The sequence below is a fragment of the Bactrocera oleae genome, chromosome 6, assembly GCF_042242935.1.
Source record: "Bactrocera oleae isolate idBacOlea1 chromosome 6, idBacOlea1, whole genome shotgun sequence".
Taxonomy (NCBI): Eukaryota; Metazoa; Arthropoda; class Insecta; order Diptera; family Tephritidae; genus Bactrocera; species Bactrocera oleae.
In genome coordinates, this window is record NC_091540.1 from 46080862 (window position 1) to 46103669 (window position 22808).

The 22808-nt window shown below is 35.2% G+C and overlaps 2 protein-coding genes across 3 annotated transcripts in view; one reads left to right on the top strand and one right to left on the bottom strand.

Annotated features, from left to right (window-relative positions):
* The window catches only part of LOC106621279 (elongation factor-like GTPase 1), a 151403-nt gene that overhangs the window by 36231 nt on the left and 92364 nt on the right, over positions 1-22808 (top strand). The gene's annotated exons all lie outside the window — the stretch shown is intronic.
* Positions 1-22808, bottom strand: part of dsx-c73A (doublesex cognate 73A) — a 58246-nt gene that overhangs the window by 32199 nt on the left and 3239 nt on the right. The window lies entirely within an intron of this gene.

Consider the following 22808-nt stretch of genomic DNA (forward strand, 5'->3'; position numbering starts at 1 on the left):
ACCGGCTCAAAATATGATTGTTTAAATATGTTTATATGAGAAATTGGAATGAATTATAATTTTTTCTCCCAATATGTCGTTGCTGAGTGTTTTCAGAAAATTCTCGAATTCTTGCTGCGATTTTTATGAAAAAGGGTATATTAAATTTGCCATGGAACTTGTAACACTCAGAAGGAAACGTAGGAGCCCCTATAAAGTATGTATATGTATAAAGTATGTATATGTATAAAGTATGTATGTATATGAGCAGCGTGACGAGTTGAGTCGATTTAGCCATATTGGTCCGTCTGTATATTTGTAATATCGATCCGAAATTTTGATCACGATCTTCTCTTTCCAAGAAGCTACCCATTTGTCGAATTTGCCTGTATCGGACTATTACAGCATATGGATGCCATAAAAATTGACTTCCTTAGTCAAATGTTTGAATGGCAAACCTTTTTATTTGATAAATTATTTTTACAAGATTTGGCATGGATTAATGTCCAATAGACTAGAGAAGAAGAAAAAGAAAGAAACTCATAGCAGGTTGAAACACATTGGAAACGAAAGTTAAAATAGCAAACATTAAAGGAAAAATAGTTTACGGGCGAACTGTGGTCGAGAAAAGGAAGGCGACGGGTGTGTTTGAATATTTAAGGGCTAAAAACGATTTATCTCGATTTCCGGCAAAACTACGAGAGTTATATGGCAATGTTGTAGGTAATGAAAATATCTATAACATTTGTATATAGACTTTTTTCACATAACCTCAAAATGTTTATAAAAAATTCAAATAACCATGTTTTTAGGTTTTTAATTTTTGTCTTGTACAAAAATTCTTATGTACAAGTACTAAACATATCTACTGTATTTTTTTTATTTAAAATATTTATAATATTTGAATACAGCTAAAATTTTTTAACGTACTGCGAGTATATCAACATAATAAAAAAAATTTTGACAATTGAACTCTCCAAAGGCGCGAAATTTTGAATTTTAAGATTCCCTTTATTTTCTGAACACTTCTCTTACTTATAAAAATGCAGTCGAAGTTAAAATTGTTTCTTGTTTCTCGTAACCATCTACTAGTAACTCTCATTTTATAAAGTGGCTCAAGTCAACTGGCAACATTTCCTATAGGAGACACCTTTTAGCACAGAACTATTTGCTGTATAGAAGAAATGTTCGGATTTTATTATTTGAAGCATAGATCGTTTTAATCGCGGAAACGATATTGCCGGTATAAGAATCAAAGGAACTGTACTTGGTATTTTACTGCAAGTTATAATTTTTTTTTTCTTTTGATTTTTAACAATTACCAATACATCTACGATGTATTGATAAAAATGTTGTCTAAAATTGTTGTTATATATTTGTTTGTGGCCTTGATGAATTTTATTATAACATATTTTATTGCTTTTTATTGCTGGCTTTAATGTCTTTATTTGGTTTTACGCTTTTTGCTCTCTCCAATTTGATGAGAATATGCTCACTGCAAGTACTGTTTTTTGTTTTTTTTATTTTGCTTAATGCAAGTTTTTCTTGATGCTAGTGCTATAAAATTACGATTTTAATGTGCATGCTCGGTAAAGGTGATGATTAAATAGCAAAGTACCGTTATAGCATTTACATAAAAATGAAAGTTCAATTGAGGTCAAAGCGCACCAAGTACACGCGAGGAGAGGAAAGGTAAACAAATAACCGTGTTTCTAATGCAACAAAATTACAAAGGCGTTAAGTTAAGCTTCATTGTCATGTTGATGATAACACCGCAGCAACAACAAGAACAACAGCCACAGCAACAGCAATTGTCGTGACCGTGAATAGCGGTGCAAGTGTTTAGCGTTCTTTCGCCAGCATCACTGTTACAGGCCTGCAATTTTCCGCAACGCATACTCATATACATATGTATATAAATACAAGTATATATACCTACACGAAGTGTCGTTTTGTACGCAGCATTGTCGTTAGTTGGCTCATATGAATTATCTACTCCGGCGTTACTGCGTTCGCTGCAATTTGTCTGAGCGAGTGGTAAATTCATTGCGCTTGTGGTTTTTGTTGCTGTTGCTGTTACCTTTCGCCTTTCGAGATTATGTTGCGCGCGAAGCGCCCAACACACATTCTGCCCCGCCTCTAATTTTACTTTACACTTTCCGTGTACTTCTCGTTAGTTGTTGTTGTTGTTGGCAGTTACAAATGAACATAGTTTTTGCACTAAATTATTTGCGAATGCTGTCAGCACCATTCTGCTTCTTCCTCCCTTCTGAAGTTCGGTTTGTTGGAAATTGCAATTACTTGCGCCATTGCTTGTGTGCGTGTGTTTTTGGTTCACATCGCAAATAAAATGCAAACTTTATACTGTTGGCATGCAGTGTTGTTTTATGCTGTTGTTGTTACAAGCACAAACAACGCAGGAAAACTAAGAGTGTAATAATCACCGTCATTGTGCATGACACGCGAATTGTGTAAAACAAATGAAGTAGAAAATTGAGGAACTACGGAAATGAGATTTCACTTTTTATGAGTGCTGTGAATTTTGTTGTTGTTATTGTTATTGTTGTTGCAGTGTTTTTTGCTTGAGAGAAACTGAAAAAGCACATGCCATGCGCATGCATACATCTATGTATCATACATACAAAAGAGGTGCACATAGTTGGGTTCGTAATTTTCTCATCGCCTGAGAACTTCAACGATGAAAGAAAGTATAAACAAAAATTAATGCAGCTTTAATAAAAAAATGAATGGCGATATATTAGATTGAATTAATGAGTCAAAAAATTTATTTACAGCTTTTCCCATCAGCTGCATTGAATAGACTTCATTTGGAGATCACTTTCTATGAGTTTAGAGGAAACTATTTTCCTTTGTGTTTAAGCGTTAAATATTTGTATACCCTGCACAGTTAAAAGGGTATATAAAGTTAGCAACGAAGTCTGTAACACCCAAAAGGAAACGTCGGAGACTGTAAAGCATACCTATAAATGATCAGCGTGACGAGCTGAGTGGATTTAGCCATGTCCGTTTGTATACGAAGTGTCTTGAAAGAAAAGTGAATTTTGCATTTTTTTTTCGAAAAGTATCTATTTTGTAACCTTTTATTTTGTACTCTACCCTTCGGATATAATACACTTGTGCCAACGCTTTTTCCAATCCCCGAAGCACTTCTGAAATGCGCTTTTCGGTATGGCCATCAGATTATTTCTTCGATTCTGACTTGATCTCATCAATTGTGTGGTGGCAAAACGTTTTGCTTTCATTGGTTTCTTCAGTTTTGGGAATAGGAAAAAATCGCAGGACCAGTTGCGTCCCTTTGGGACAGACCCGGATCGTTGTTGATGTTATTCAACAACTCTTAAGCGATACTAATGCGACATTGCCTTTGCTCAAAATTTAGCAATTTCTGAACAAACTTCGCTGCCGCACGTTTCATATCCAAAACATTCGAGAAAATTGAATGGCATGAGCCGATTGATGAGCCAACATCCTCTGCAACTTCCCAAATAGTGATTCGATGATTTTCAAGAACAGTTTTTTTCACTGTTTCGATGTTTTGTTCGCTTGTTGACGTGGTCGCACCGCCAGTATGCTCATAGTCATCAATATCTTTTCGGCCTTCTGTACCACCGCTCGTACCACTTACAAGTATAAACACTTTTTCGAAACAAAGTGTACTCACCGATTGCCACAGTCAAAATTTCAAGTGCCTTGGAGCACTTTGTTCCATTTTTAAGGCAAAATTTAATGCATATTCTTTGATCCATTTCTTTTAAAAGTTAAAAATCTAAGAGCACACAAAAACGTGACTAACCTTTTTGGTTGCCAAAAACAAACTTCTAATCGAAATTGGCTCCTAATTCAAGCACTTGATAGACATATGTGTCCGTTTATAACAAAAACAAAATATCGATAATCGAATGTACACAGCCCGCGAAAATTCAAAATTCGATTTTTCCTTTGAACACACCTCGTATATAGTTTTAGAGACATCGGTATGAAAAGTTGCACACATGTTTTTCTCTTTAAGATGTTGCTCATTGCAAAATCAAGTTCTTATATCGAAAACTGTTTATTTTAAAAAATATCATCACGAAATCTAATCTAACACTACAATCTCCGTACAAGTTGTTTAGATCGGTTACGTGGCTAGAAAGAACTAGCAACACGTTTTCCATTGGATGCAAACCGGCCAACAGGTTACATTTTTAAATTTAGTTATATAAATGGTTGCTATAAGAAATTTATCTGTAAAGGGTATTATAGTTTCGGGAGTTAACGGTCTTTCTTGTTTTGAGTTATAGAAGACACTTTTCTGATGAATAAATAACAGTTCATTTTATCTGTCGTATTATTATGGGTAGCTCAACACTATTTTACTGCATTTATATTCTGAAGTTAAATTATGAGGTGAGTAAGCCACTAGGCCAGAAAAACAACCTTTTTGAGTATATATATTAAAGATTTATATCTTTTCAAAAATGCGCTATGCTATAGTTTATAAATTCGGAAATTTATTGTGCGTATTTATGCAAAAACACATATTTCTGTTGATTTCGTGTAGTATTGTTTCACGATCGAGTGCGACGGATAAAACCAACCAATCCAACTTTTTTTCTAAACCAAGCTCCAATTATGAGTTCTTAGTATAGGTTGATTTTGTTTCTCAGCTTTAAACTAATCAAAAGCTGTTGATATACATACACGTAACATAGAAATGCCAAGTGGAAAAAACAGCTTCGTCCATTCAAAAATATGTTTTAATTAGAAAGGTGAAGAATCTTCCCACTAAAACTATGGAAATCCTTCAAGATAGTAGCCAAAAATGTATCCTTCTATTTAAGAGCTCTCGTCAAAGCTAAGGACGCCTAGGAGGGAATCGCTGCCGCTCCTCATATATGTATACGTAAAAATCTTTGTAAACAACAACCTTACATGGTTAGATCAGAAGTGTAGAGAAGTTACTACAACAAAATTATTCTTGGTATGAGTTTCTTCTGCTCGGCTGGTTGCAATTTAGTGCCAGAAAATAAGCAATCGCCCAAAACAAACGACCTTTTTTCTTCACGCATTTTTTACGCTTTCCAACACTGTCGCCGCAATTGTACTGCATTCCGTGCGGTTTTATACAAAAGTAAATAATTTGAAATGCTAATTTGCGCGCTGCATTTTCTGCATACCAAAAAGCTTGTTTGCAACAACAATAACAATTTCTACATGCATTTCGTCTACGCGCAAAGGCCGCAGCTTTTCTTGTTATCTTAAAAGTAATTATATATACAACTATATCTATTTATATAAGTACTACTTGCATATATATATATATTAAGCATTTTTATGCGGTTTGCAACGCCTGTGTAATTGTGCTGCATATCTTTACAATCTTTGTTTTTGTATATGTATGTTTGTAGTATTTCCATTTGCCACACCATCAGCCATGAATGTGCAATTTCTCTTTTGCATTTTTCATTATGCCAGTGGCTAAGGTCAGATTGGTCGCGTCTGCGCCTCATAAACGCAAACATACAGCGCACTTTGCGTTGCCAAGGAGGGGTCGCAACTGCCCCATATAGCGTATAGAAAACAAAAACAAAAATAAACAGCGCTGCACTCGTCGTCACTCTCGAGAGTCATAGTTAGCGATTGACATACTCAGCGGTGGCCATCACCTAGGACAGTCACTCACCATCACCATCACCATGAACAGCGCCGTCACTGTAACAATTACCGTCAGCCTTATAGTGCTGCGCCGCGGCAACAACGTCACTCGATATGGAGGCGCAGTTACCCATTGTGATTTTTGTAATATTTTCTTTTAGCCACATTTTCATTTCTCTTTAAATTCAACTCATAAATACGAAATTTTATGCTGGCAACAAGCGTTTTAGCATTTCATTGCAACAACAACGAGTGCTTAAGTTTCAGCATATGCAACAAGTGCGCTCGAAAGCGCCACAACAGCATCCCGACTCGGCCCATTTTCGTTGCGCGCTGCGCCGAGCGGCTGATATATGCCATAAAAGTATCTATGGTTGTATGACAGCATTGTCTAGTTGCTTTGCGTTCAGTGTGGTTGCGGTTTCAAATTTGACTTTTTCCATCAATCAAAAGTGACTGTGAAAAATACGCCGATTGACTGTGACCGCCTGTCAGGCGCTGCGCTGTTGTGCCATTGACATTTATGTTTCCACCATGAAAACGCTTTAGAAAAAGTTTTACTAAATTTTTTGCAAATCACTTCGATTTGCGCGGTTGTTAAGCTTAGCTGGTCAACTGGTTATTAAATGGTGTTGAGAAGGCTATCTTCAAGTAAAAAAAAATCGGTTTATCAGGGATTTTTCGTAGTTTCTCCCGTTTAATGTTCAATAATGTTATTGCTGACTTTGAGGTTTTTTTGGTTGTTGTTTTCAAATTTGGCATATCGGGCTTTGTTTTGTAACAATAAGTTACATTCGTTAACTGTTATCTCAGCTAGAAATCATCCTGTTAACAGCTTGTATTTTAATTCATTTATGCTTCTAATTTTTGTTGTACGGCTGGATATTGGATAAATCTTATACTAAAGTATCTTTAATGTTTATAAGCCCACCTTTTTCTGGTTCTGAAATGCTTATGCATTTTAAATATACATATTAACAGTTGGTAAACCTGATTTTTTCAAATTATTTTATAAAGCATTATTAGGTATGTTTACTCAAACAATTTTCACGTTTTATTTCATTTTCCACCCTCTCTCTCACCCTCAGCATTAAAATCACCTGGCTATACAGCAACTAACAACAACAGCTGTTACTCTTACTTTCATTTCGTGTGTCTAAAAAGTAGCCAAAAGCGAAAGGTTACTAACTGCTCGCATAAATATAGTACATTTAACTCTAAGTATTTACATAATTACTTTTGTACGCCCAACTACACTTGTTAGGTTCGCAATTAAAGTGCAATTAGATAATGTTTGGTTATTTAAAGTTGGATTCAGTTGGGTTGGAGATGCTCAGCGAGTTTATTTACCTTTTCACTCACCATACAAATAATAAATCAAGTTAAAAAAAAAGTGTATTACAATACTTTCATTTTTCTTTGTCACAACGCTTAAATACATGTTTAAGTAATCAGTATATACAAAATATCTGACGGAGTGGTTGGATTATTCAAGCGCTGAGCGAAGATAAACCGAAAATGCTTTTTTATAATTGTAGCATATTAAAACGAATCGAGTGTAAATTAAAAACTTATTATTATAATATATATACATATAAGGTCTTTTAGGACTATTATAATTTTATTATAGGAACAAAAGCAGTTAGATCCATTGATAGCAAAAATCGATACTCACTTTCTTTGGGGATCAAAGTGACTACGAATAAACTGTTTTACATACCTGAAAATATAAAAAAAATGCATTTAAGAATTGGGAGAATACATACATATATATATATATAATCTATTTACTTTAATCTTTAGATTATAAAAACGTGGCCTTTCTATTATAAAAGCCAATGCGAAGGAATCAGGAAAGGGTTACAAACACCAGTATTAATTTTTCCAATGAAAAACTAGAAGTAGGAGTTTCAAATCCCATACTCCTTATTCTTGGAAAATTATAATTAATTGATTGGTAAAATAGTTTGTAACTCAGATAATTTTTTATCTGAAAAGTTATAGAAAACTGTAACCCTTGATTTTTTTTTTTAAATCAGTTAATGTTGATCATTTTAAGAGTTCCCTTATTTTTTGTATTCCCGCGAGAATGTATACATATAGCTATGTATGTATGCATTACATTCACTGCTGAATAGTTATTAAGTGCTACTGCATTGCATTCCATCGGCACGAAACCAGCAATTTGGCAGCCAAGTTTATAAATGGTAAAATACAAATACAATTGAAATGATAAATGAGCGCTGCAGGTCATTCAATTCGCTACCAACTGGGCGAGTTCTACACGCGTATTTGCTTTTCATTGTTGCCAAATCGATGCAATGAGCCGGGCGAAGCGGCAGTCAGCTAAAAGCGAAGCTCGTTTTCCGCCTCTGAACATGTGAACGACGCATGGCAATTAAATAACAAAGTGCAACGTGCAGCTTGCAACATGCAACCTCTATAGTGCAAATAGTAAATGCTTGTTGCACGGTGTGTTGGTCAAATTCATTGTCGAACTACAAATCGATTATGCCACTGCTGTGAAATTATAACAGCGCTAACTGATAGGCGCTGCGTCATGTCATGCCACACCTTCTTTCACTTGCCACACATTACTGCAGCGTAGTGTAGAAGCATTAATTGAAGTGCAAACAACAAATGAATGCTTGTACATAAATATATACATGTAAATGTGCTTGAAATGAGTGGGCCGGCAAATGGCAACTGAAAAAAAAAAAATTTTAATTTTGTGTGGAAGATATTTGAACAGGTTAATAATGATTAATGTGATGTACCTTGTTTGTTCATAATATTAATAGCTCAGATTAATAGTTTTACAAAGATTTTTGATGTTTATATGTAGACCGACCACTAGGTTATAAATGGGTATATCAATAAATATATTTGTTGTGTTGTTGATTCTTTTTTTCGATTTTTATACGAGCTATTAGGTCAATGGACTCCAGGAGCATTCTCCGAAGTGGGGGGGAAATCATGTTTTCCTTTCACTGTAATGAATAAGCTTTAGCTGTCTTCGATTCGCCACTTTTCTGCGCGTTCTGTTTGAAATCTCTTGTCAAAGAACTAGAAATATGTATATACACCAGTTGTTTGTTCTATTCGCCGTTGTCTTAAGGTTAGTGAATCGAATACAGCTGCTTCAATGTTTTGTGTGAGTTCAAAAATTGCGGTGAAATCAAGTACTAAAAGCAATATTTTTTATTCGCTAATTAACCCAAAATTAGCTGTTCAACTAAGCATGAGGAGAAAAATCATAAAAAAAAGTTATGACTTTATTTGCTTTCCCAATAACAACAGTAGCTAATCGGTTTGCATCTTTCAGAGTTTCAAGAATATGAAAATCGTACATTAAAGTTTCAGCTGCTGCATTCAATGACCGACCAACTCGGTAGCATTGCACTTTTATGCAATAAAGAATTTAACAGCGTTGTATTTTTTGATCATATTCCCCTGCATTATGCCAAAACAACTGCATAAGTGGTGGCATCGGTAACCGAACCGAAGATTAGAAATGTAAAAAGATTGCGGTAAAAAAAGTGCTTACAAGCTACCTTCTCGGCTTATCTGACATCAAACAACCATGGCTCATTTGCGCTACTCCCAAGCAACGGCAAGAGGCGCATTTGCAGGCCAACAACAGCAAAACGCCATAAAATGCCAATAAATATCTAAGCAATTTCTAGTGGTTGCTTATCGAGCGATAAGCCATCTACACACTCATTTATGAAGAGCGAAATAAAAGCAAAAACAGAAAAACTTGCACGAAAAAAAGCCAAAAAACAGACAAAGTTGTAAAAACCTTAAATCAGCAAAGTACACACACATACAGACAAACTCTGGAAAACACCGACCTAAGTAGCGACTTGACTGAAGTACCGATAGATTGCGAGGGGCAAGAGGGAGAAACATTCCACGTTGTACGCTGTCTGGCCAATGCCGCAATCAGCATGATAAATCTGGCAACTTTGAACTTTGCGTGTGTTTTGCTTTCGTTGTGCCTCGTCTCGGAAGCCGGGCGCAGAGCCTAAAACTAGGCATTCCTGCAGCAAGTAGAGAGTTCAACTAGGGAGTGCATATGTGTATGTGTGTGTGTAAGGTGTGTAAGGTGTGTGTGCTGGAAAGTTTTTTAAGCGAAAGAAAAAAGTTAATTTACAGAGTTACAACAACAGCAAATGCAACAAACTGCAAGTTTGTAATGATGTGAGCGCTGCCTCGGATAGACAAGGAGAAAGAAAACAAACAGAAAATAAAAAAAGCGAAAAAATAAGAAAAATAAGAAATCAAAGCAGCACTATGAGGGTGGAAAAGCTAGCGCTGGGAGAAAGATGTTAGCGTACAGTCTTACAAATCTACAAGACTACGGCCGGCGCTGGGAAAGAGCCGGAGCGCACAAATTAAGATGCAGCGCACTGATTAGGCATGCGTTTTTTTACGGCGCCGCGCCTTTAGAAACCATTTTATATGTTACACATACATTCATACATATGTGCATGTGTATGTGTGTATTATCAAAACAATAATGAGCCTAAGGGTTAAAGGTGTTTTGCCTATTCATTTTCGCTTTTTGCTGTTTTTGGCTGCTGCAAATCATGCACGACAGTTAAAAGCAATTCGAAAACAAAAACAGCAATCAGCCTTTGGTTGCAAGCAGTGAAAGAAGCATACGAAATTGGCTTTTATTAGACGTTAAATGGCAACCGTTTGTAGCTCATGGCATTCAATGAGAAAATCAATGCAGAGAAATCGGTGTTGAGTGCTTCTAAGCTACATTTTTGTTCTTGTTGTTGTCTTTTAACTTTACACACAAGCTCTTGGCTAGATTTTGTAGATTTCGATTACAGCAGGAAGACACGGACGCGGAAAAGTGCCGCTTTAAAGTAAAATAAAATAAAAACAAAATCACCAAATGGCAAGCAAAATAAATAAAATAACGTCAAATGTACGAAAGCCACACAGCAAGTTGCAGCGCGCAAGCAACAGGGTGCCGCCGCTGCTACTGCTGTGTTGTTTTGTCTTTGACTTTTGTTGTTGCTACATTTTTACTATTTTTTACTTTTATATATATATATTTTCTTTCATTACATTTTTTATTATGTTTTGGTTTTGGGTTTCCTTTTTATCTATATGTTGTTGTTGTTGTAGCTTTCGCGCAATTTTCTGCTTTTCAGTATCGCAATCGAAAGGAGCGTCTCTGTGCCTTATTTAGAAAGCAAAATTTATAGACCAGAACTAAAGAGTTTGGCATCGGCAGCAGCGACCGTCACTTTCATTCACTCGTGCGCTTCGCTATCGCGCTTTGTTAGATAAATCCATAAATACTTTATGCGCCTTATAAATAAGTGAGTGAGATAAACTGAGTGGAAAATAAAAACTTTTGCTCTAAATTTTGTGAATAAAATATATATTTAGTTTTTATATCTGTTTATAGCCATATAACTGTGTATATATCTGTAATTCTGCTTGATTTGAAATAATTGTGGATCAAGTAGTTTTTATTAAAGCTAATTAATTTTTTTTATTTTTTTTGCTATCGCTTTGAAACTAGGCTTCTTTTAATAAAAGAACCAATCTTCTAATTTTTATACATTTGTTCTGAGTATCGACCTCCTTTTCATTGGTTCATCGGATTCAGATTTAAGCACAAATGACGGAGAACCAATGTTTCGAATAAGATTTCCAAGCCATAATATATATTTGGAAGCCTTTTTTTTTGGAGACTATACTGGAATTTCCTTTCCAAAAAGATTAGGCATTGTCACTCACAAAGCATCAACCATAAATGTATGTGTTGGTAAGTCTCATTTAGATTTTATTTTTAGTTTGTATATAATGCTAACCCGATGTTATTGGCCTGTTAGCAGAGGTTGATGGTCGACTCTTACAAGTCAAGTTTCATAAAGTCTGACGACTCTCACTAAATGCTGATAAAAGTGATTACCAGAAACACTTTTACCAAGTTTTCATTAATTTCCAGCGGTTTAGGAAATGATTTTTGTATAACATAGCTAGTCTGACGAATATTATGAAATAAAGTATATATAGATATAAAGTTCTTAAAATTGGCAATCTCAGTCAAACATTGATTAGCAGGCGTGTTAAGGAGATCACAATCTAGGAAAGCTTTACCTATTTGAAACTATTACAAGTCTAATTTGATCAGATGCTAATGTGTACATCTATAGAAATCACCATCATTTATGAGCTGATAGAATAAATCGCCCAATTTGTTGAAAATTATGTACAGAAATATTGTTCAAAATTTCAAAAGGATTGGTGCGGTAGGAGTTGTGAAGGTCACTGACTTTAAAAAGGTAAATTGTGGGAAAATGCTTTAAAGTTTTGAACCTTCAAAAAGCGCATGTTTAACGTTTATAAGATACTTTTGCTTCAATAAACTTGAATTATACAATATTTCTGAGTTATTATTAATTCGATTAAAAAGAAAAAACATGAACAAATAAAAACTTAAATATCTTACTTCCCATCGCGCCTTATGATAGGATAGCTATTTCATCAGTATACTCCTAAACACAGAAATAGTCATATGCCCATTATAGAGGATGAAAAGTGGATGAAGAGCCTTCTAACCATATATTTGAATTTGAATTTAGAAATTAGAAACTTTTCATTAAAATAAAAGTTCCAAAAGTACTTTGCTAAGGCCTAGTGTTGGTATCATTTACTTTCTAGTTAAATATTATGAAAAATAGTCAAACATTAACGAAGTTATATTCCTGGCCTTCAATAGCTCAAATAGCAATCTTATATTCATTATTGTTTTAAATATGAAAGGCACACAATCTCAGGCACGCACTACCTACAACATCAATCAGAGACAGCCCACAGAGGAAACGAGTTTAAACACCCACCTAAGAAAAACTTACAATTTGAAAAATCTGCTGAAAGGCCAAAAATTCAAAAGAAGCAAAATACAATCAACAAACAAAAAAAAATATAAGAAATGCATATCTAAAGTTCGACAGAACACTTGTCACTACTTTTACTTAGCGAAAAGTGAAATTAGTATGCAGCGCCGTGGCGTATTTTATGAAAACCCAAGAGCGCATACGAAATCGCTTAAGACGCACTTGGCGGCGGCGGCAACAGCCCCAGCTCAGTTAACGCTGCCCTACAAAGCGTGTTAACATTGGTTGAAAATGAAAATGAAATAGCACGCCGGGTGTTGGAAGCCAAGTGCTCGCGTGGGCATTCGAAACGAAAGACTTAAGCAGCAAACTTTGTTTACTAATTCCCATCTCACACACAATAAGCACACATGGTAAACGCATATTGGGTATCACTTAGCTGCTGAGGCAGTGGAGGCGCGGTAACCAAAGCAATGCAAAACAAATGTAAACAAGATAAATTAGAAAAAGCTGGGAATTAGGAAACAAACCGATTTTATTGTAATTGTAAATTTGGTTAAATTGTATATCACTCATACATGTGTGTGCGTATACGGTAAGGTAACCCAGAAAGTCAAAACGGCGTTAAGCGGTGAGCAAGCGACCTAAAGCGTCTTGTATGGCGACAATCGCCAGCTAAGTCTCATATTCACTCGCTTTCAGCTCCAGCGCCAAGCAGTTATCGCTGTGACTGTTGCTTTGCATGCATAGACGGAAGCAATTCTTTGTCGTTGCAGAGAGGACAAACCAAGCGGTTGACTTTTTCTCAGCTTATATGGTAATCGTTTGGTGGAAATGATTTTAGTCGATCCGCTGCTGGTCGGGCTTATCGGTTTTTGTCCTCCAGCTCTTGTTTTTTTTTTTGGGTTTTAACTGAACTGATTTGTGGTTTCAGTGCACCCATTTGACATATTTTATATATTTTTTTCTTTTGCTTAGAGCGCTTTTGTTTTATCGCGTACCTTAATTTGATTCACCGTTTGTGCAGATCGTTGCATTTGATAGTAGTTGGCTGCCACATACTGTCCCTTTCTCTTCTCTTTCTATTCGTTCTATTGCTTTGAAAGGCTGAGAAGTGATTTGTGTAGAGTTTCAACGATACTTTCATTCTGTTTTCTTTATAAGGTGACATTTAAATGCCGATTTATAAATAAAATCGGAAAATAATGCTAATTTTTGGTTATATATATTGCACAGCTATATACTGCAGAGAAAAAATAAATAAAAGAATATCTTAAGCTCATATGCAAATGTAAACCTTAAGCTAAATTTAAGACACATCATAAAATAATCGATTCGTTCAGAAACCAATGTGTGAGCAAAATAAATTGTTTTATGGAGTTGCCAAATGACTACAAGGGGCACATCTAGTTTGACAGCCCATTTTTGTGTGTTTTTTTTTTTTGTTAACTTTTAGAGTATGTTTATACATATTTTATATTAAAATAAAAAAATAAAAAACAATAATACCCGTACAATACAGTCCAAAAAAAAAGTCAAAAATTTACAAAATGGTAGTGTTTTCAAAAAGGTTGAATTTTACCAAAATTTTTGGTGGCCTTTAACCTGTCAACTTCCATTTTCGATCAGATCAAAAACTGGTAGGTTATTGTATGGTATTGGAACTATATATGGAACATGTAAAAAAAATAGTGATCAGACCATTTGTCTCCGGGTAATCACAGCAGCAAATTCAAAAATTGTTGTTTCGAGAAAAACGCGGACTTGAGCGATTACAGCTTAAAACACTGTAACTCAAGAACTATTTGCGAGATTGATTTAAAACTTAGTAGGCTATTTTTAAAGGTATAACTTATCGAATTATAAACAAAAAATATTTTTTTTTGAATTCAACTCTAGGTATGTACGTTAAATATAAATTGTTAGAAATCACATGGTGATTTGAAAATCAAACTTTTGAGTAGCGTATAAATGATTTGGCTCAGATATAATTTAAATTAAATTAAGATTAAGATTAAATGGATTTATCTAAAAATTGGAAATTTTAAATTTTGTTATGAAATAAAGCATTTTGCTGCCAATCGAATCCATTGAGCATACATACTCGTATCTATAGTTTTACATTTTACAACACATGAAAAAGCTAACGGTTTATTAACTAACTACCACGCTATGAAAAAGCCGCAACAATTAGCAAGCATCATTTGCGCATGCGCAGCTAAAAGCACTCCATTGGCATTTCATTTTATTGGCTTTGACAGTTGCCAGTTAAGTGGAAGTGACATTGCGGCAAAAGCCTCCTTCTGCATTAATGAATCAACTAGTAGTTAGCCCGTTAGAATGTAAGTTTTATTGAACCATTATTTATTTTGCATTAATGCAACGGGACAGAGGAAATTTTCTATAGAAATTAGTACATTGTAGAAAGTCAGTGAGTTGTTGGTTTGTATTTTGATTGGCTGTCGACAGCGTTTGCAAATAATGTTGTTTTTGTTTTAATTCTTGTTCTGAGCATGATTTATTTTTGATTGGCCATTGATTGAGGCGAAAGTTCTACTAAATGGCGGCGACATGCGATCAAACAGTCAACTAACTGTGAGCATACAATTCATGGTGCACACATTCATACTTATCTACATATATATACATACACACATATGTGCCGCTGTGTGCCAAATGTCAAATCGCCATTTTCCATTTTACGAGACATAAAGCTTTGCTTGAAACCGCTATATGTGCGCTAGTGCCCACTCTTTGTTGTAGTTGCTTGTTTCGGCTGACTAACTGTCTAATTGTGCATTGTGCCAATTAAAATTCTATTCACTAGTAGCATTTGTTGTAGCTGCCGCTTATTTGTCCTCGCAATTGCTGAGTTATTTCCAGCCAGAATGTTGTTGCGGTCATTACTGCGCTTCGGTTGTTACGGTGAAAGGACTCGCTTGTTATTTTGCTTGTTAAATGAAGTGGTTAATTTAATTATTTCATTATGCTGAGGTATGCAGCGCTGCAATTCTTCAGCAATTACAAAAAAACTGTAAAATCATACATAACTTTTAGTTTTTAAACAAGAAAAACAGGGTCATTGATTTAATGAATGAGTCCTAGTGTTATGCCGTGCTAGTTTTAAATTAATTTTTTTTCTCAATAAGCTTACATTTATAGTTTATTTGGATATTTTATATGAAGAAGTACAATAGTTTTGAAGCTTGAAATATAATCTGTATCTCGTGTTAAATACGCGATCGGGTTACGCAATATGGCGTTGCAAAGATAAGATGTCGAAACAAATAGTTGTGTGTGAGCACCCGTCAAAGATGGCCACTAGCTAAAAGAAGATATGCCATATTTTACAGCTTTTCTTCGATAAAGGCCAAAAGGCAAGCCATGCGGCTGAAAATGTGAATATTATTTATAGTCCGTTTAAGTTAGCTGCCAATCACGCACAATTCCAATTAGAAGTTCAACTGTTCGCACTATTTACACTGCCAAGGAGCTAAACATCGCACAAAAATCCGGAAAGCGTTTAATATTATATATTTATTTTATTTTATTATATTATATTTTATTTAATTTTTTGTAATTTACACTTCATTCTAAATGCCATATAAATCAGAAAACCGAAAATACTTTCCCTCTCATGACCCTCAGAGCTGTCATTATTTAACACACCTCCTACATTTATAAGTATCTATGAGTTAGTGAACTCTAAATTGATTTTTTCACTATTTCACAACCCATTATGCAAACTACTTTGCAATCGCTCATTTATTAGCTTTATCTATGAATATTCCTTACTTGTGTGTGGGCGACGAACCCAGTCATCAGCAATAATTTGACGCTTTTATCAATCAACCGGGCATAACATAATTCAATATAAATGTATCCAAGCTCACACACACATATGTACATTTGCCGTGCCGAAGTAAAAAGTGCTTTGTCAAATGACACGAAATTGTAAAGAAAGTGAATTTGTTGACACGAAGAATCGAATAAAAACAAAACGATTGCCAGAGTCAAACGAACGGCGCCCACACATACTTGTATTTATTGTTGCTTTCGAGTGATTTCAGCTTGGTGGTCACACAAAAAATTATAATACAAAAATGCCATGCACATTTTCTACAATCTGCGCCCTTTGATCTTTGCGCGCTTGACATTTGCGTGAAGAAGAAACCGAAAAATGTTGAAATCTTAAAATAGTGAAATATGTTAAAGACCCACTAGATGAGTAACTTATTTAATTTTTTACTAAAATCGTTTTCTATTCACTTCTTCTTTTCTCACTCACTATTGTAAAACAGTTACTTCCGAACTGTTAAATACTGTAACTAAAAACTGCTTTGTCTCTGTGGTATTTGGGGCCCTGCAGTGTGCGGGGAGCGGCAGCGCGCTCCAAATACAAAACTCTCCCGGCCATCCAATGTGTTATTTGTAGCCGCACAGCTGGTGACACACTTTTGTTTTACAACACACATATATGTGCGCATCTGTGTGTGTCAGCTTTGACCATAACGGGTAGCTACAACTAAGTCTGCGGTTTCTGTCTACGGCGATCGATCAACGTGAAACTGACACTTTTTCACATTATTATCTTAGGCGCTGATTACTAGCACTAGAACACCGTTATAGCTAACATTATACTGATGATCTTCGCTATGTGGAAGACAGAGTGAAAATCTGTTGAAATATGCAATGCATAAACATAGAGATTAAGGTTAGAATGAAATATGGTGTTATGGCACAAAATGTAGGGTTAGGAAGAAGAACTTTTTTCGCTTCTTTTTAAGCTCTTTTATTGTTACGAGTTAATGTATAACTTTTTATGTCTGTTATTAGGTTTGGCTTGGACTAATATTATTTCATTTCTCTTGTTGATGTTGACGGGTGCCGTTAGCATATTTTAAAATATTTTGATTTCGTTTCCAATATAATTCAATAATAGTGAATTAAAATTATTTCAGATATAGCATCTACTTAAAAGGTGTTGCCTGACTTTAAATTTGATATCTGATTTATAAAAGAACTCGTCCACAATCTTCTCTCTTTAAATTAATGAGAATTGCAAACTACGTAGTTGAAGTGAGTGTACAAAGATATCTATAAACAAGTAACGAAGGGCTAAGTTCGGATGTAACCGAACATTTTATACTCTCGCAAAGTCAAATGGTATACTCGTTTGAGATTTCTTTGTGGATTGACTGATATTTTCGGTAGAAGGTCAACTATAGGCACTGGGGTCCACATATTTAGTACTTAGGGGCTTAAACAGTTTTGGTTCGATTTAGACAATTTTTGGCCACAAGGTGGCATACTTTAATCGCATTATTCACGCAAAGTTTTATCTTGATACAGTCATTGTTGCCTGATTTGCATAGTGGAAAGTGAAAGAATCAGATCGAATTTAAAATGGTGTTATATGGGAAGTAGGCGTGGTTGTAGTCCGATTTCGCACTATGACATAGAAACATGAAAGGAACGTTATGCACCAAATTTGGTTGAAAGCAGATCTCAAGATATGGGTTTTCACCTAAAAGTGGGCTGTGCCACGCCCACTGTCTGATTTTGAACGCGGTTCCTATAAAGTCATCTTATACCATCCAAGAGATAAAATTTAATGTCTCTGGCGTTTTAGTGCTTGATTTATCGCGCTTTTAGTAGTTTTTAACAGTACCGTTATATGGGGAGTGGGCGGAGTTGCCACCCGATTTCAACTAATTTCACACCGTCAATAGAAGTGCTAAAAACATTTGCTTTGTTATTATAGCAATAGCGGTTAAGGAGATATGCACATTAAACCTATTAGAGGCGGGACCACGCCCACTTTAAAAAAAAAAATTTTACTGCAGATGACCCTCCCTAATGTGATCCTGTGCATCAAATAACAGTCTTTTATCTTATTGCGGAGCTTAGTTATGGCAATTTATTTGTTTTTGATTAATGGCGTTTTGTGGGCGTGGCAGTGGTCCGATTACGCCCATCTGCAATACCAACCGTCTCACGGTACCAAGAAACATGCCTACCAAGTTTCATAAAGATATCTCAATTTTTACTCAAGTTAGAGCTTGCACGGACGGACGGACGGACGGACAGACAGTCACACGGATTTCAACTCGTCTCTTCATCCTGATCATTTATATATACATAACCCTATATCTAACTCGATTAGTTTTAGGTGATACAAAAAACCGTTAGGTTAACAAAACTATTATACTCTGTAGCAACAGGTGCCAATTATTGCTCTCAGTGCCCTCAATATAAAACAATAGACTCCAATGAATAGCAAATTAATAACAGTTAGCCGTTTTAATCGGTTTTTGTTATTTTAATTAAGAAATACTTTGGTCTTTGTCTTAAGCGCCGAACAATAAAAACCAAAGAACCGATTATTTTTATTATAATTAAAACATTTTGTTTTGCTTTTTCTTATTTATCACCATAAGATGCTAAAGATTTTTCTTCGCTTTCATCTCTTTTTAGGTAAGTCCAATAAAGACGTTTCTATGTCGGCAATAAACCATAAATATTATTTACTGCCGTTTGGCGGCCGACGAGCCAAGAATGTGGCATAATAAAACAGCTTCTGCCACCGACCAGAAGTTTACAAATGGCACAAGTAGGTGTGTGTAATTATATGTACAAGTACGTAAGTATGTGTGTGGTTTCGAATGGATGGATTGTGAATTGCGAATTGCTGCTGAGTGAGTGTGACTTGTTGACCAACAAAAATAATGCGAATGTCCATGCAATGACAATGGCAACAAGTGTAGGTGAACGTGAGGCATGCCACCATCACATTGACATTTTTATTAATAGTCCATGGTTTGCCACAATTGTGGCGATGTTGTTGCTGCAACAGTTGTCAGTGTTGTTGTTGTTATTGATGTTGCGATTGCATTACAATTGCCAGCGAGAGAATTTTCTATCGAATATCAAACAATGAAACTGCATTGCTGATGATGACGTTGCAGACACACACACTGTCCGCAGATATTGGCACTAATGTCCATTGAAGTGTACGAAGCGAGGAGTTCCACACACACAAAAACAATAATAGTCACAAAAAAATCATCGAAGATGTAGCTGATTTGTACACTACACTCCACACTTTTGTGGTTTTTCGCAGCGGCATTTGGTTTTGTTGCAGGCGCGCAGGCAGAAGACATGCTGGCTGCGGATAATTTATGTGGCAACTCCGCCACCACAAATGCCGTTGGCATTGACCAAGGCGAATGAATTAAATTTATAGGTCAGTAGTAACAAATTGCAAACCACACTTGGATTCGCAAAACAAAAAACATAAAAAACAACAGCAACAGCATATTAATACGCTTGCATAAAAATAGAATGTGCGCTAAACAAAGTGTGCAGTGGCTAATGGAAAGCTGGAAAAAGTCGTTGACGCTCTTTGCAACACCCACTGCGGTTTGCTGGATCGAAATTAGCGATATTTCTTGATTTCTGTCTTTGTTTTAATGTGCGCTGTTAGAGCATGCCAGGTGATTATGATGAGCAATAGCAATGACAGTTATTATAATAAAAGTGTTGCAAAGTAATGGCAGTGGAAGAAAATATTTAATTTTCCGAATTTTTAATAATCTCAACAATGTTTTTATATATACATATTTTATGATACAATATCGCAACATGTAAATTTAAAAAGCGATAACTTGAAAATATGGCAGCATTATGCATCATTTTACACTTTCAACTATAAAAAACTGACTTTGCGCTTCTTTTGTGGTATAGTTTTCCGAAGTACTTTAAACCCATTTTTGTGATAAAATTCTATATTAGGATGTCAGTAGCACTTGAAGTTGTTGAGCCGCAATATAGAACAATGCTCGAAGTCGGAGTTGCAGAAATGTAAAGAACGGATGACGATAAAAACTAGTGGAACGAATATGAAATACAAAAAAAAAGGAAAACTAAAATATTAAAACAATAGTCTCATTTATTACTATTGTTTTAATATTTTAGTATATAAACATGATAATCTAAATCTGCAGGCGATAGCCTTTATGTCAGTGGTCCTTGTCATAACTTTACCTAGGCGAAATTTTAATTTCATTTCATAATGCTCGTTTCAAGGTTTCATAGACTGAAAAGGTTTCAATACATCAAAATCTTCTCCACACGAAGGTCCTTCTGAATTCAGTAGTGAGAAGACAAACAAAAAAGTTTCCATATAAGAACTTGACATTAATTCGTCAGTTTGTATGCTAGCTATATGCTATAGTGGTCCGATATCCGATGTGCACCTTTTTGGTGAGAAAAGAACTTGTGAAAATTTTCAGACCGATATCTTGGACGTCACTAAATCGACCCATCACACTAAAAATTTACGAGTATACGAGTATATATATATACTTTATAGGGTCTCCGACCTTGAGAAACTTCATGACAAGCTTAATATACCTTGTTCAGGGTATCAAAACTTCTGAAATATATCTCTATTATTTATACATAACTCTTTCTCTACATTTCACATTTTGAACTTTTGCAATTTACTACAGGTGCTATACTGAAACACTATTATATCTCTTGGAGAGTTCAAATGTCGTTTCAAATACCATAATGTCACATCGATAAAATTTTCTAATATTTCTTGCCATGGAAATATTTGTATTTATATATATAAAAGTAAGTTATACCGTCTACAGTATGGCATAAACGTCTGATCAACCGTATTTCCACTCTTCTTTAATGCGGCGTACGATTTCTTTTATCATTTTTGTGCGAATTCTTCGCCGTAGACGAGTAGAAGCATATAATCATATAAATATAATATACAGACATACACGAGCGCAACGAGTAGCGAGTACTTGTCCTCAACTGTTTCATTACTGTTGTTTATTGATGTGCTATTATGCTATTTGCTGCAGTTGATATTACAATTGCCGTTAGTTCGCCAGTACAAACTGTGCTTTTATACGTACGTTCATAACAATTGCTTTGGGGCACGATTGCTGTTGTTGTTGGCAATGGCTATGTATGTATATATATACCTATGTACCATACATAAAGAAGTATATATGTATGTATATCCTCTTTTATGACAATCGATTTACTTTGAAAGCAGCAGCAGCATCACAGCGTTGCAATACATACTGTGGCACACACACACACACACACACAAATATGCGGCAAGAATATCTCTTCATAATTTCTACTTTGTTGCTACTTGGCGAGGCAGTGTGACGGTAAGGCCACGAGTTCAGTGCCGAGCAATCACAATCAATTCATACCAATTACAACAACAAATACATTGTTGAATTGAAAATACAGCAATAATAGTCGAATGCAGTTGCAACTATCTCCATAGCATTGGTTGCCTTCAATGTTTTTGTTGCTCATATGTTGTTGTTGGAGTACATGTTGTTGCTTTTGCTGTTGCTAATGTTGTAAAACGGTTTTGTTCGATTGCAACAAGTGGCATTCACCGAAACAATCGTTTGCTTTGCGCTACACGCATTTATTATGTTGCCAATGTTGTTGCCGTTGTTACACATATTTGTTGTATTACTTGACAGACAATCAATACTCGTGATACAGTCGATAGATACTGTTATTACTGGACTCGGGGTTTTAGTTGATCTCATAATTGCAACGAGATGTTTCGAATATAGGTACATACAAATAGGTAGATAAATATACAAGGCACATTGTGGAGTCTGCTGGTTCCTTTGGATATGGGTGCCACATTTTACGATTTTCGGTAAACTTGATTTACGTTAATTGAGCGTTTAATACATTTTTCAAATGGGATCTAGGATTGAAAATCTTCTGATGAAATCGCCGATATCGTACCACTGTAGCATATAGTTGCCATGCAAGCTGAACGATCATTATTTGTCGAAATATCTTCACATATCAGATCGGACCACTAAAGCATATAGCTGTCATACGAACTGAACGGTTAAAATCAAGTCCTTATATGCTATTTGACAAGTTAATGAAATTTGGCATGGCATATTATTCAATTCGAAGATACAATTTCCGAACAAATTGTTTAGGTCGGACTGCTATAGCATATAGCGCCATGCAACCGATCCAACTGATTAAAATTAAGTTCCTGTATGGAAAATTTGTTATTAATGAAGGCTATTTTTCCTTCTTTTTAAAATCAATTAACGATTTTCCATGCAGTTTTAAATTTATCATTAAGTCCTCATCATAAAAGTTTATTTTGAACCGTCTTTTTACCGTTTTTTCAAAGAGAATCAAACGCACTATTTTTTAATAAACAGTAAAAATTCCATAAACTTAGAAAACAAGTATTTGAATAGAATATTGACCCATATA